General features: G+C 35.0%; 1 non-coding gene across 1 annotated transcript; it reads left to right on the top strand.

The window, feature by feature from the left end:
- Positions 1-14,488: 14,488 nt before the first annotated feature.
- On the top strand, positions 14,489-14,560 carry TRNAQ-UUG. Its single transcript has one exon. It is a non-coding gene; the product is annotated as a tRNA-Gln (tRNA).
- Positions 14,561-15,008: the final 448 nt, after the last annotated feature.

Here is a 15,008-nt window from a genome sequence, read left to right as displayed (position 1 = left end):
ATAAGGCAGTGATGCATCCCGAATACCGTTATTTGTATCAGTTGCACCTTGTGAAAGTCATAGAGTACAGACAGACAATATGTACCAGCACTACAATCTAACCGATCAACCCATTTCAAAGTCAAATTGTGGGTTTGCAACCATTCCGACACGCAATATTCATACCATGTCTTCACTTGATGATCATATTAAGCCATGTAACTTGGGAGATGATTGAAGTGAAGCTTGGTTTGGTCACAACAGACAACCCAAATGTACTTCACAATTTGATACTGAACATGGATATGGACAATGTTCAGGACCACAAACTTCTCCAACACCTAACATCCATGTTCCAACCTCATCTGCTCCCATATCACCAGTTGTGATGCCTTCGGTTCAAATGCATTCCACTATTCCAACCAAACCATTTGTTGATATACCCAGACCATTAGAGGGCCCATCTATGATGACCTCATCGTAATACCTCATGACTGTCTGAATGACGATGATATAAAGGTCGGTCAAATTTTCTTTTAGAAATATGATTTATCAGTTAAATTATCGATGCTTGCAACAAGAAAGAACTTTGACTATCATGTAAAAAAGTTGAGAAATAGGTTGCTAACTATCCGTTGTTCGGTGGAGGAATGCAAGTGGAGGGTCCGTGCAAAAAAAATGAAAGAAAGTGATTCCTTCAAAGTGACGAAATATCCAAGCAAACATACATGTTCTCTTGAAATGAGAATTGGTAATCATCGACAAGTAAAAAGTTGGGTTATTGGACACTTAATCAAGTCCAAATATGAACAAGTTGGTCGAAGGGATATAATTGAGGACATCCGACGAGATTATGCAGTGAACATAAGTTACGGGCGGGCTTATCGCACTAGAGAGTACGAATTGTGTTCGCACGAGGGTTGCCAGAAGGTTCATATGCTATTGTTAGGGCATATAGAAAGGAACTTAAGCTTGCAAATCCAAGTACAATATTTGAGGTTGAAGTAGAGGACGGATAATGCTTTAGGTACGTCTTCATGGCACTTGGTCTGTGTATCAGGGGTTTTCTGAACTACATCCGCCCAGTAATCGTTGTTGATGGAACCCATTTGCACAAGAAATACAAACGTGTGTTGTTAATAGCAATGTGTATCGATGACAATAACAACATATATCTTATCGCCTTCAGTATTGTCGGGTGAGAACGATGCATCATGGACTTGGTTCATGAATCATTTGAAGGCTTTGATAGGAGACGTTCTCAATATAGTGATTATATCATATCATCACATCTTAATTGCAAAGGTTATTACAAGTATATTCCCTGATGCATTTCATGCCCTATGTATATACCATATTCGAAAAAATTTGGTTGACAAAATCAAGAATAAGGGCATAATCCCACACTTTTACCTAGCGGCGAAAGCTTATAGAATGTCTGAGTTTCAGATGTATTGTGCTAGGCTCCATCAATATCCTGATGTGACAACCTATCTTGAGGAGGTTGGATTACAACTATGGACAAGAGTTTATCAAGTCCATTATAGGTATGATAAGACAACAACAAATATATCAGAATGCCCTAATGAAGTGTTGAAAGATGCACGAGAACTACCAATCATGAAGCTATTAGAGCATATCCACGAGTGGCTACAAGGTTGGTTCTATATCCTACGTACGCATGCAATGACATGCACAAACATTGTAACTGATTATGCAATGAGTATCCTTATGGAATCAGAATTGATGCCTAGAATATATCGTGTTTCCCTTGTGGATATGCATATAATTAATGTGGACGATGGATATTTAGGGGGTTGGTTTATCTTCGTTCACGGACATGTACTTGTATGGAGTTTAATTACATGGAGATCTAGTACTCCCATGCAATATTAACAGCAACCCTTAGAAACATTAATGTTCAAATATTATATGCAAAATGGTTTACCATTGAATGTGTGCTTGCTGCTTATGCTGAACATATCTTCCCAGTAGGACATAGACAAGAATGGAGTTGAAGTACCTATTTTGACGATTTTGAAGTTCTACTACCACGGAAGGTAGCAAGTGTCGGTCGACGTCAAATCATCAGGATACCTTCTATTGGAGACGAGCCATGAAAAATACATAGGTGTACACGATGTGGTCAGAAAGAACATAACAAGAAAACGTGCAGACAAACATTGATAACACCTGGCACTGGCCCATCTAGACTGAACAATATATAATTTTTTTGGCTGATTGCTTAGTTATTTCTATACGATCTCTTAGTTATTTGTACGCGATCTCGTAGTTATTTGTGTGCGATCGCTCAGTTAATTATGTACAATCGCTTAGCTAATTATACGCGATCGTTTAAATAGTATTAAACAATCATATAGATTTTCTAAATGATCGGTTAGAATTTTCTAAACGATCGTTTAGATTTTCTAGACGATCATTTACATATTCTTAAACGATCTTGCACATAATCTGAAATGATCTTTTACTTACTTTTGGGCGATTGCTTAGTTATTTATTTACTTAGCTATTTATTTGCTTAGTTAAATGTACAACACCAATTATGTTCTACAAATTTACCACAAATTTATCCCAAAAAATATTACCATAAATATTTATTTGCCCACAACTGGGCAACATATTGTTTCCTATACAATCCCATATTCACCTATGTTAAATCAGCCCTTTCAGCTCCAGTTTCACAATATTCTATAAATTTAGTACAAAATATTTCACAATCCAGAGACTTGCCCTCTTGGAGGGTGGTATTCGATCTTTTAACCTCCCATTGCCTGTACTTGAACTTCTTATGTTGTTTGTTGAATCCGTCAGCAATCAACATGGATGGTATTGCTCTGGCCACGAGCTTTACATAACCCTCAACTATGTCGCCATCGATGTAGTTCGGCATGGAGTCGAATACAAAGATTGTGCACCCCTATAGATCGATGGCAAGCATAAGCCAATGTTGGTTGATGTTGATTGGCCCAAATACAAAGTCAATGTCTTTCCATGTTGGTTTGTATTCTTTGTACTGTCCAAGCACATAGTCAAGAAAGAAGTGAGAGTCCGCCCAAAACCTCACGTGTGCTTCCTAATCCAACCAGCCTGGCACTTTTCCATCCTTTATTTCAGTATCGTCTGGCCGGATCTTAAAAGCAACACCCTCTGGCTTCATGAAGGCATCCTGGGAAAGGCATGATGTAAATACATGCTTGAGTTAACAGTAGTTTAAACAGATATGTGAAATTTCCATATCGTGAAGCTTGAATCAATGACCGTGAATTGAATCTTACAGAGGTCAGGTTTGAAGTGCAACTTCTAATGCAGGTGCATCAAAATGAGATCTATAGTCTGGTATAACAAAGAAAAGTATAAGTTGAGCTTAAAAGTTACTAAAAGAAAATTATAAAAAATCGTTTAAAACTTCTAATCGATCACTTAGAAGTTTCTAAACGATCATTTAGAAGTTTTTAAGCGATCATTTAGAAAATTCTAATCGATCGTTTATTAGAATTCTAATTTTAATCGATCGTTTAGAAACTTCTAAACGATCGATTAGAATTTTCTGAACAATCGTAAAGAATTTTCTGAATGATTAATCTTGGTTAATGAATTAACTGAAATACTCACGTCTCCAAGCACCTATGTGTTTTGCTCAAGCATTTTGAAGAAATCCTTGGTCCTGAATGTATATACTACCATCCGCTCCTCATTTTTTGTTTTAGGATGGCTATTCAATTTATTTTATGCATTATATAGAACATTGATAACGAGTAGAAATGCACGTTATTACAGTGCTAGCAGGGTTGCGATAATAAAAATATACATTCTTGCATCCAAAAGCATTAAGTTTACAATATTGCAGTCGCATGCGTTCATCGCATGAAAATAGCTAACTTATGTATTTTTGTGTAGAAATGCGTTGACGCAAGGTGGAAAATGCGATCCAAAGAAATCATTGGCCGAGCGCATCAAGAGATAACATTAATGCAAGCCTATGCGATCATTTGCGCTCGCGAATATCTACTCAAGAAGGTTGCTGCATAGAGCCACGCATCATGGTGGGTGCATGTGGGTGAAAAGCGTAATAAATCATGATGGGACAGAAAGCTGATGATGGTCGATTTTGAATTAAGTGACAAGACGTTAACGAACTACTGTAACAAGTACACTCAACTTTTTGGTGACAAATATTCGGCACATCAGACAGAGAATTGATGCCATATCATGAATGTAATCATAAGAGAGAAAAAGCCTTTCACCCCGAAGCTCTATAAATACCAGAGGCCACCTTCAATGAAGGAGTTCGATAGTTAGATAATTTTCCCTTCAACAGAAGTAGCCTTGTTCATAGTTTTTCTTTTACTTAGAAGGCAGAGCGAGAGAAAGGAAGAGACGCCGGAAGATCACCTTGGTTAGCTCGAGAGAGAACCCAGGAGGCGTGGAAAAATGGAGAGAGGGTCGATTCTTGCTAAAGCAAGATTATCTTTTGAGTAGAATAGAGAAAGAACAGTGTAAAAGCCTTGGGAAGCAAGAGATTGCTACCAGGCTCTTTATTCTTATTCCGCATTGCTATTCTGTATTTTAATTCTATATCTATAAAATGGAACTTGCTTATCTACATTTGTTCACTCTCTTAAAAGCACGCCTGAGTAGCTAAATCTATCGAATGGGTTGAGAAGAACTTAGCTAACATGACCTAGGATATTCATTGCATGCGATCATCTTGTCTTATGTTGCACCTAACACCTCTTTAGAGCTACTCGAGAAAGAGTCTAAAGAAATAACCTAAGACTTGAGAGAGCTAGGTTAGAATCTAGACTTGAGAGAGCAAGATTAGATCTGCATAAGTAAGATATAGAGACTTAGAGATAAGCTCTGTTTGTCAACATGCATTGCATGCACCCTAGAGATAGCTTATGATATTATGTGGTCGTCTTGTATATGTGAATGTCAATTGTCATCACATAAACAAGAATAGAGGCTTATGTGTAGGTTCTATAGTCTTTATTACATATATCACATGCATTCTAGAACTAAAAGTCGTAGCATTTGCATTGAGAGATGATTTGCTATTGTATGTGTGTAGCATATGATCGCATAACATGAACGCAGTCCTAGGAATTGTTAGTTGAACCCTTTCTCAACCCGTTCCCCTGCATATTCATTGCATCTTCCATAGTATTAACTCTTTTCTTAACTCTACCGCTTACATTTTATACTGTTAACAACTCTTTGATTTATTGGTTACCTCAAAGTCATCTTAAAAATTATTGCCGCACATTGTTTTCCTTAGTCCTTGAGTTCGACCCTGGATTTGCCAGGAAACTCAATAGGATTTATACTTGGGTTCTACTGAGAAAACTTGTTGCACAACGCATTTTCCATCACTACAATTTCCCTTCATTATTTCACCGCATAAAATAACGCATCAAACATCAGTGACTAGGAAGCATGAGACATAGGAACAAACGATCCTTATGGGGAACTCGGGTATAGGGACCAAAGGGTTGAGATTGATAAAACCAGTGGCCGATTTCATTGCCACTATAGATGGTTCAGCTTCTTCATATTAAGGCTGAGGAGATCTTGGAGGTGAATGAGGTTGAATTGTTTCTAAATGTTGTTGAGAATGAGGCTGAGAAGATTAGGGTTGAGAATGTTGGGGCTGAGAAGATTGAGGCTGAGTTTTAAACTTCTTCCCCCTTTTGAAACACTCAGGTGCGAACTTGGCTGGTTTTTTCCTTTTTTGGCGCCCTCGGCCATTTATTTCCTATATTTAAATTATAAATCAGTGGCAGTACAATTTTAAGAATACTAATTCATGCAATAGTCATACCTCAACTTCAGTGGCATCCTTTTCAGTTAACATCCCCGAATTGAAATGGACCCTAAGACTGAATGCTTCAGTGGCATAATTGATAGAGGTGTCCATCAATTAAGATATTGGATCTTGATCGTTGACAGTTTTGGATTGCTCATTGATCGTCTCAGTTGGCTATTAACTGTGGGTTTCTTGGTGGGTTTGAGAGGGATCTTGTGCATTGGTTTGTGAGGGATCATCATCATTATGAGGTTCTTGATTATTGTTACCATCACCATTATTATCATCACGAGGTCCCTCATCATGATGAGTCCTTGTATTATTACTATCCTGAAAAAATCAAACAAATTATTTTGTCAAGGGAGGTAATCGATCGTCTAAGAAAATGTAAATGATTGTCTAGACAATCTATACGATCGTCTAGAAAATATGAACGATCGTCTAGAAAATATAAATGATCGTTTAGACAATCTACAAGATCATCTAGAAAATCTAAACGATCATATAGATATTCTAAATGATCGGTTATAATTTCTAAACGATCGTCCATTTGAGAATATCTAAATGACTGTGTAGAAATACATATCTCACACAGAGGATGGACCATCATCTTTATCTCGTTCAGTTGTTGGCTCATCAGATGATGTTGGACAGTAAATGTATCTCCCATCTAATGGACCATGGTAGTCAAGTTCGCCAAATCTTTCTGAACCTCTTTTATTTCTTCCCTGAGAATCTTGTACAATTTGGAATGACGATGTCTGGAGGACTTTTGTTACTTATGTGGTTCCAGCTCTATTCAGTTAGTCTAAACCAACATACATGGTTCTAGTTTTATACGTTACATATTTACATAGCTTTCTACATGGGGTTTATGCTCTTCGTGCCCCAAAGAGGACTCACAAGTGTCGACGGAGTGTTCAACCCCTTCAATCCTCCTTTCTCCAACAATAGAAACTACATAGTTCTTCAAGTTGGTCCTCCTTGTACATTCACTCCTCTATGTTAGGTACAAGTCTCGACACAATAATATCCTGTACATAAACAAATGAGCAAGTCAGAATGCATGAAACTATAAACAAATGAGCAAGTCAGAAGTGATCGGTTACTTAATTTTTTTGGCTTAGAAAAATTTATTACACAATGACAAGTAAACTTCTAGGGATAGCAACCTTGCTGACTTTGGTGGTTATGAACTTACTTAATGTGGATAAAATTTCATAAGCCCAAACCTGCGATATGTAAACTTCTTAGACAAACATAACACAGGTTCAATGTATATTAAAGTGAATCAAAAATAAAAGAACATACCTGGAATGCACGTACAAATCCTTTTATACAGTAATGTGAGACGTGGTGATCACCTTCTACTTTCTTTGAATCATATGCCTCATTCTTCCCACGCATGATAGTCTTCATGCTATTCAATGAGTAGTGTTAATGCAACCTTGATAGGTTCTTCATCATTTGTCAAATTGAAATTCTTAAAGGTGATCTCCACATCCTTGCAAGAACTTTCCTTTCCATTTGGGTCCTTGGGTCCAAGAATGAGTTCTCGCAGCCCTTCACCACTTGTTTCTCTTTCCACTATTTCCTTGGTCGGCCACAACCCAGATATCAAGTTAAAATACTCTTGGGAGAATGTTACAATTTTCCCTAGAATGTTGAATGAAATAACGTCTGGGTTCACATCTGCTACCTCTCTTAACATAAAGTGGTGTAAAAGATGTCCATTGAAAACAAGATCTATATCCAACAGAGGACCAAAGGTTGTTTACCATACAGTCTGATATGTTCTTCTATCAACTTTTTCTTAATGACAGGAGCAATTTTGTGGACTTGGAAAGCGACTATAGCAAGAAATATTTCTCTATAGAGACGGCCATTTTACCAATCTGACAATCATGAACATTTCAAGAATTAGTAAGCAATCACATAACAAAAACTAAGCGATCGCACAACAAAAACTAAACAATTGCATAACAAAACCAAACTAAGGATCGTATAACAAAAACTAAACGATCACATAATAAGAACTAAATGATCACATAACAGATATCTAAATGATCGCATAACAGTTAGCCAAATGTTCGAATAACGGATATCTAAATGATCATGTAATAGTTAGCTAAATGATCGCATAATAGATATCTAAACGATCGTGTAACAGTTAGTTAAATGATCGCACGATATAAACCTAAATGATCCAGTCACTTAGTATTCTCTATACGATCGCTTAGTAATTCAAAAGCATCTAAAAAGTGCCTTTATTTCCTTCAAATATAGAGCTACTATTGCTAGTTTTTGTTTGGTTTGATGTGGTTTATTGAGTGATTTCAGGAAACCAAGAATCCGGAGCAGTTTGTGCGAAAATGATAAAAAAACCTGGGGCAAAAGTCCAATTTTTAGCAATTACGGGTTGACTATGGAATTAGGAAGAAATAAATGACCCAAAATTAAGAAAATAGGCAAATTTGGAAATCAATTTAGGTGAGCCAGCATTGGTCGAGTGTTGCAACGTTACTCCTTGACACTACAGACCCAAGACCAACTTGAAGCAGGGCAGCATCGCAACTCTGCTTGTAGTGTTGCAACGCTATGAACTTTATGTGTGGTTGGCATGACGCCAGCATTGCAACGCTGGTTTGTAGCATTGCAACACTGCGAGCATATTATAGATAGAACGTTGTATCGCCAGGTCAAAAATTGAGGAAGAGGCAAAGCCGGCTTTGAGCGATTTTGGTCCATACAAGAGCCTAAATAGAGCAGTTCTGATCGTTTTTGGTAAAAGACTCGAGATTTCGATTGAGAGTTGATCCAAGATCGTCTCTCGGCTGATCATGACGGGAAGATTGATCATTATTATGCTGTTTTGTTGAAGAATAACATGAGATTTGTGGTGAGAGTCAAGGAGATTGTGATTGGGATTTGGATCTATTAAGGGGAGATCGTTCTTCTACGTTAAATTTACTTTTTGCTTTAATGATTGATTATTTGTGGAATATTGTTATCGGAATCACGTGTGGCTAAACTCTTTTATTCTAGGGTGTTTGTGGATTTTAGGTGATGTTACTTTGAATATTGAATTTACAGTTGATTGATTTTGCATGGATTTCTAAATTATTTGTGTTTAATGCTTTTGATTAACTGGCCATTAATTGAATGAACCTAAGTAAATTAGATGTCTCGAGAGGGAATTTAATTCTCTAGACCCAATAATTTAGATTGTTATTCGAAATTTCATGAAAATGAATTTAGAATAATAACGAGTGCGATTGAAGTATTTTAATGCTGTAACTATTCAAGCGATAAAAGAGATTTTGGTTGATGGGTAGTTATTAGGAGGGTTTGAGCTCGAGAGAGGTTGTTTTGATTTTAGAACTTTTAGCCTCAATCTATCAATTTCAATCAATTGCATGCCATATTCACTGTATTCCTTAAATGAAACAACACCCTGGAATCGTTTTACTCTGAATTTGTTCATGTGTGTGATTGAGTTTTCGTTAGTGGGTTGCTTGGATAAAATTGATGAAGAATTGTGATAGCTATGTTTAGGAAAATTTTCCTGAAGTAGATCCCTAAGAACAATACCCTATTTAGGGTTTATTACTTCGATTGCATACGCTTACGCAACGCATCAAGTTTTTGGCGCAATTGTCGAGGACTAGTAAGAGAATTTTTCCCAAACTTAATATTACTAAGATCGAGTTGATCTTAATTTGGGCGTTTGTGTTTCTTTTTTGTTTTTGTTTTATTCTGTAGCTTTGGTAGACTTAAGCTCGACGCCATGGGAGATCTAGGGGGAGCTGATAGAACCATTAGAGAGTATTTCCAACTAGCAATCCTTACGACCCATATGGGCATTGCAAAGACCAACTTGTTATCCCTACCACACAGACAGGCATTACAGAGACCCCAATTAATGCCAATAATTTTGAATTGAAACCTAGTTTAATTCAGATGACACGAGACCTTGCATTTAGAGGAAGCCCATATGAAGACTCGCATAAGCATATTCGCTCTTTCCTGGAAATTAGTGGAACGGTAAAAATAAATGAAGTCTCTTCTGATGCCATTAGACTGAGATTGTTTCCTTTTTCTGTGCAGGACAAGGCGAAAGATTGGCTTGAGTCACTTTCAATGGGAAGTATAACCACATAGGATGACTTGGCCCAAGCCTTTTTATACAAATTTTTCCCTCCTATGAAAACGAGCAGACTGAGGACAGAAATTGGCACATTCAGATAGTGGGAGGATGAGCAGTTATTTGAGTCATGGAGAGCGCTATAAGGAGCTGCTGTCGAAGTGCCCTCAACATGGATATCCTGACTGGCTACAGATTCAGTTGCTCTACAACAGGCTGACCAGCACTACGAAATCCATTTTGGATGCTGCTGTAGGTCGCTCAATTTTTGCAAAGACTTCAACCGCTATTCAGACACTGTTAGAGGATATGGCCACCACAAGTTATAATTGGACATCAAAACGAGGCACATCTAGAATGGCAGGCCTTTACGAGCTCAATGAGATAGGGGCGTTAAAGGTACAAGTGGCGGCCTTGACTAACGTAATGAATCTCTGTCTGCAGGTACCCAACCATTAGTTGCTTCGATAGCGGCGTGCCATGCAACGCCATCATAGGAGGTGCTAAATACTGAGTAGGCAAATTTTGTGCAACAGCACAGTCAATTTTGAGGAGCACAACTGAACCCATATCCGACACATCAACCGACCCAGTGTCAATCAGGTTTGCGTAATCATGAAAGCTTCCCTTATGCTAACACTAAAAATGTTTTGTAGGGCCACCCAAGTTGTTTAACTCCTTCACCACCTTCTGAATAGAAGCCCTCAATGGAGGAATTGATGAGGTAATTCATCACAGAATCCAGAAGTCGAGTGAACTACTTCGAAAGTACCATGACCAGTCAAGGCAAGGCCATTCAGAACCTTGAGGCCCAGTTTAACCAGATGGCGACTACAATAACGCCATACAATCAGGTAAGATCTTCTGTTGTGCTAAGAAAAGCAATAAAGAGGAGTGCAAGGCAATGAACTTGGGAAGCGGGAGAGTCGTAACTGAACCCAAATGGACGGATGAGGAGGAGCAAAAGACCGATGATTCTATGACAAGGAACATTGAGAAAGAATTGAAAGTAAATCCCAAAAAGAGGAAATTGATGTACCCACATCATCAAATTCAAGGAGTTTTTCTAACCCTTTACCTCTTGTTTGTAACAACATCCCTTATCCTCAACATTTTCAAAAGAAGAAGATAAATGATCAATTTGCCAAATTTTTAGACATTTTTAAGAAGCTGCATATAAATATTCCATTTGCAGATGCGCTGGAGCAAATGTTGAATTATGCCAAGTTTATGAAGAATGTGTTGTCAAAAAAGAAGAAATTTGAAAATTTTGAGACGGTGAGCTTGATAGAGGAATGTAGTGCAAATTTTCATAGGAAGCTGCCTCAAAAAATGAAGGATCCTGAAAGCTTCATAATTCTCTGCATCATTGGGAGCTTAATGGTAAGTAGAGCTCTATGTGACCTAAAGGCCTCAATCAATTTGATGTCTTTATCTTTGTATAGGAAATTGGACATAAAAGAGGTGCAGCCGACGACCATATCTTTATCGAAAAATAGAATTCGTTTATTGTTTATAAACACAAGTTTTTGAACATAAAACCCAACATATTTGAATGTGATTCAAATTATAACTTTATAATATGGAGGATTAATTTATTTGAATATGATTCAAATAATTAATTGTTTATTTGGATGAGATCCATATAAATAAATAAATTATTTAATTTGAATAAGATTCGAATTGAATATTTATTGGGAGAATTAATTTATTTGAATATGATTCAAATAATTAATTGTTTATTTGGATGAGATCCATATAAATAAATAAATTATTTAATTTGAATAAGATTCGAATTGAATATTTATTGGGAGAATTAATTTATTTGAATATGATTCAAGTAATTAATTATGAGATTCAAATTAAAGAGATAATGTAGAGAATAAATATTTAAATCCATTTAATATGAGATTTTAAATGAATAGTTATCTTTTAATATTGGATATTAGTAGATAATTAAAATACTACAAAGAATAGATATTTTAATATGATAAATATTTAAAACCATTTAATATGAGATATTTATTGGGTAAATATCTTTTAATATTGGATAATAATAGATATTAATTTAAAAATATCTGCAGATGGGTTATCCTAATAGGATTAGGAGTAACACCTATTAGGAGTAACCTGGTGGAGTTCTACAAATAGAGCCCTAGTGAGTCCTCATGGCACTTACTTCTATACATTCTACTATCTACAAGAATAATCTCTATGTTTACTTTGAAACTCTCCCTCTAGAAATTCTCTCAATTTTCTTAGAAAAGTTTTAAGAAAATTCTTCTTCCATATTCCCTATATTTTTTTAATAAACAGTTCCCACATGTCGAATCCTTGTCAGAGTATGTTGCTTTACTCTGAACGAATCCTTGTCAGAGTATGCAAGTTCCAACTGTGCATCAGCAAAAGTATATTGCTTAACCTTTTCTTGATTATTTGTATTAATTCGTTCAAATAAACAAAGAATACAATCACACGCTTCCGGATTCAATTTCTTTCAATTGGTATTAGAGTTAATCTTTGATTTTTTATTCGAATTAAAAATCAAGAATAGTAGGTTGCTTTTGAAATTGATGCATGAGATGTATATGATTTTAATTTCGGTTTCAAGTTGGCTGTTTAGGCTTTTGGCTTTTAGATTTACCGTTTTAATTGATGAGATCAATGTAAATTGAGTCTATAAGTTCGTCTCATTCGTGGCAAAAAGTTTTTGTGAAGAAAACCTAGAAAAACGGAGATGAAAACGAACACATCGAAGACGTTTTGTGAATGGCGTCGCATTTGTGGAAAAAAGTTCTCTGAATAGCGTAATTAGGATAATTCCAAATTAAATGCATGTAGAAATTCTCTTTTATTTAAATATAAATGTTATATTTCAATTGTTAGGATAATTCCTAGTTAAATGCACGTAGAGAATTTCTTTTATTTGAATATAAATGTTATATTTAAATTGTTAAGATGATTCCTAGTTCAATGTATGTAGAGATTTTATTTAAATAAATGTTACATTTAAATTGTTAGGATAATTCTTAATTGTGTGCACGTAGAGATTCTCTTTAAATATAAGTGTTATATTTAAATTGTTAAGATAATTCATAATTTTATGCATGTAGAGATTCTCTTTAATTTTAAATATGTGTTATATTTAAATTGTTGTAGAGATTCATATAGAGATTTTTATTTAATTAAAATACAAGTGTTATATTAAATAATAAAATAAAGAATTAAGTAAGATTGCATCTTTAGATAAAGATAATTTTAATTAAATTTTAAATAGTTTAAACTTTTAAATTATCTTTATAATTTTCTAATGAGATTAGAAATATTGCATGCTTCCTGATAAGACTAAGATCTTGCTTAGTTTAAGATAAAATTGATTTTAATTTATTCTTCCATTTTTCAATGAGATTAGAAAGATTGCACGCTTCTCTAACGAGGTTAGGTTCTTACTTGATAAAGATAAAATTGCTTCAATTTTAAATAGTTTAAAATTTTGATTTATCTTTATTAAAATTATAATGAGAAAAGTAAATTGCATGATTATCTAATGAGATTAGATTAAATTAGATCTTTTAATTTAGTTTTAAATTTTTTAGAATGAGTAAATTAAGATTTTAATAATAAAATGTTGCCTATAAGGGAACCCTGTCTAAGGAAGGTTCTGTAACGAAACACTCCTATCTGAGAACTGACCTGAGAATTAATTTAATCAAACTTTCATTATAACATAATGTGATTAGTTTATTAAAGAGTTTAACAAACTTGAATATTTCACATTATGCCAACAATCCAAACATAAAAGTTATGTTCGAGGAAAACAAAACTAAAACTTGGATAAATAATTTAGCCTAAGTTTGTGTGAGTAATCAAACCCCTATTTCAAAATACTTAATGGATATATATATATATATATATATATATATGATATGGCATCTCTTCTGCGATCTCAAGAAATATTCACACAATGAGACTCATACTTTATCACACCCCTTCTCAGACTACCTTCTTATCACACCCCTTTTCGGACTACCTTCTTAACCTATATATAGTACCAAACAACTTTACTTAGATTTATACTACAACGATTCCATCTAGGGTTCTACCATTCCCCTTAATATGAACATGATAGTTTTGATACTTAGAAAATACATGATGGACCATCTAAGCTTCTTCTGTTTCTTTGGGATCTTTGAGCCTTGTAACATACTGCCAGATCAAGTAGACTCCAAGAAATTGACCGTTACTTAGGGGAAATGAAAACATACTTAAATAATAAACATGACATAGAAACATAATTTGCTTAATAAAATATGTATTTCTATGTCCCAAGGTTAAAAGAACAATACTATTTTCGTGAAAGAATATAACATTTCTGTGAGTATTTTAAACCTCAGGAAATTTCATGGGGCCACCTGGTGTGATTAAGGAAACTGAATGAGCTGTGAAGTGAAATAAGTTGGCAGAGGGTTCAGATTTTGCATATTTTGTAAACTTTAGTATAAATTGGTTTCAAAAAACGTTGTGTTTAATTATACATCGGTTCTATGGTGTAGTGGTTAGCACTCTGGACTTTGAATCCAGCGACCTGGGTTCGACTCCCGGTAGGACCTCTAATTCTAGAATATTTATGACTCATTGTGAACAACTTAAGAAAAGTGTCAAGTTATATACTTTTTGATATAAATTCCTTGTCAAGAATTTCTCTCCAATTTTTTCTCCCATCTAACTCTCTTCTTGTTAATTGTTTGACCTTTGATTTAGTTATCTCATAAAAAATATATTTTTCCCTTCAGTTAAGGTATATAGAATGGAAACAATAAGGGAACTACTTTAAGTGCATGTGTTTTAATTAGATTGTACATTAATCGTTGAGTGTGTGTTAATAGCTAAAGATGACCTTTTTGAATTTTACTATTTACTATTCTGGTAAGTTTTAAAGGGAAATTTTGATTTTAGAAATTTGTGATATTTTGTGAAATTTTATGCTTTAATTTGAATTCTGGTTTGTATTTTGTTGTGAGAAAATCGAGGTAAGAATTGGATAAATAGGAGAAAAAT

Source organism: Benincasa hispida, chromosome 5 (assembly GCF_009727055.1).
Source record: "Benincasa hispida cultivar B227 chromosome 5, ASM972705v1, whole genome shotgun sequence".
Taxonomy (NCBI): domain Eukaryota; kingdom Viridiplantae; phylum Streptophyta; class Magnoliopsida; order Cucurbitales; family Cucurbitaceae; genus Benincasa; species Benincasa hispida.
This window is presented reverse-complemented; position numbering and strand designations above follow the sequence as displayed.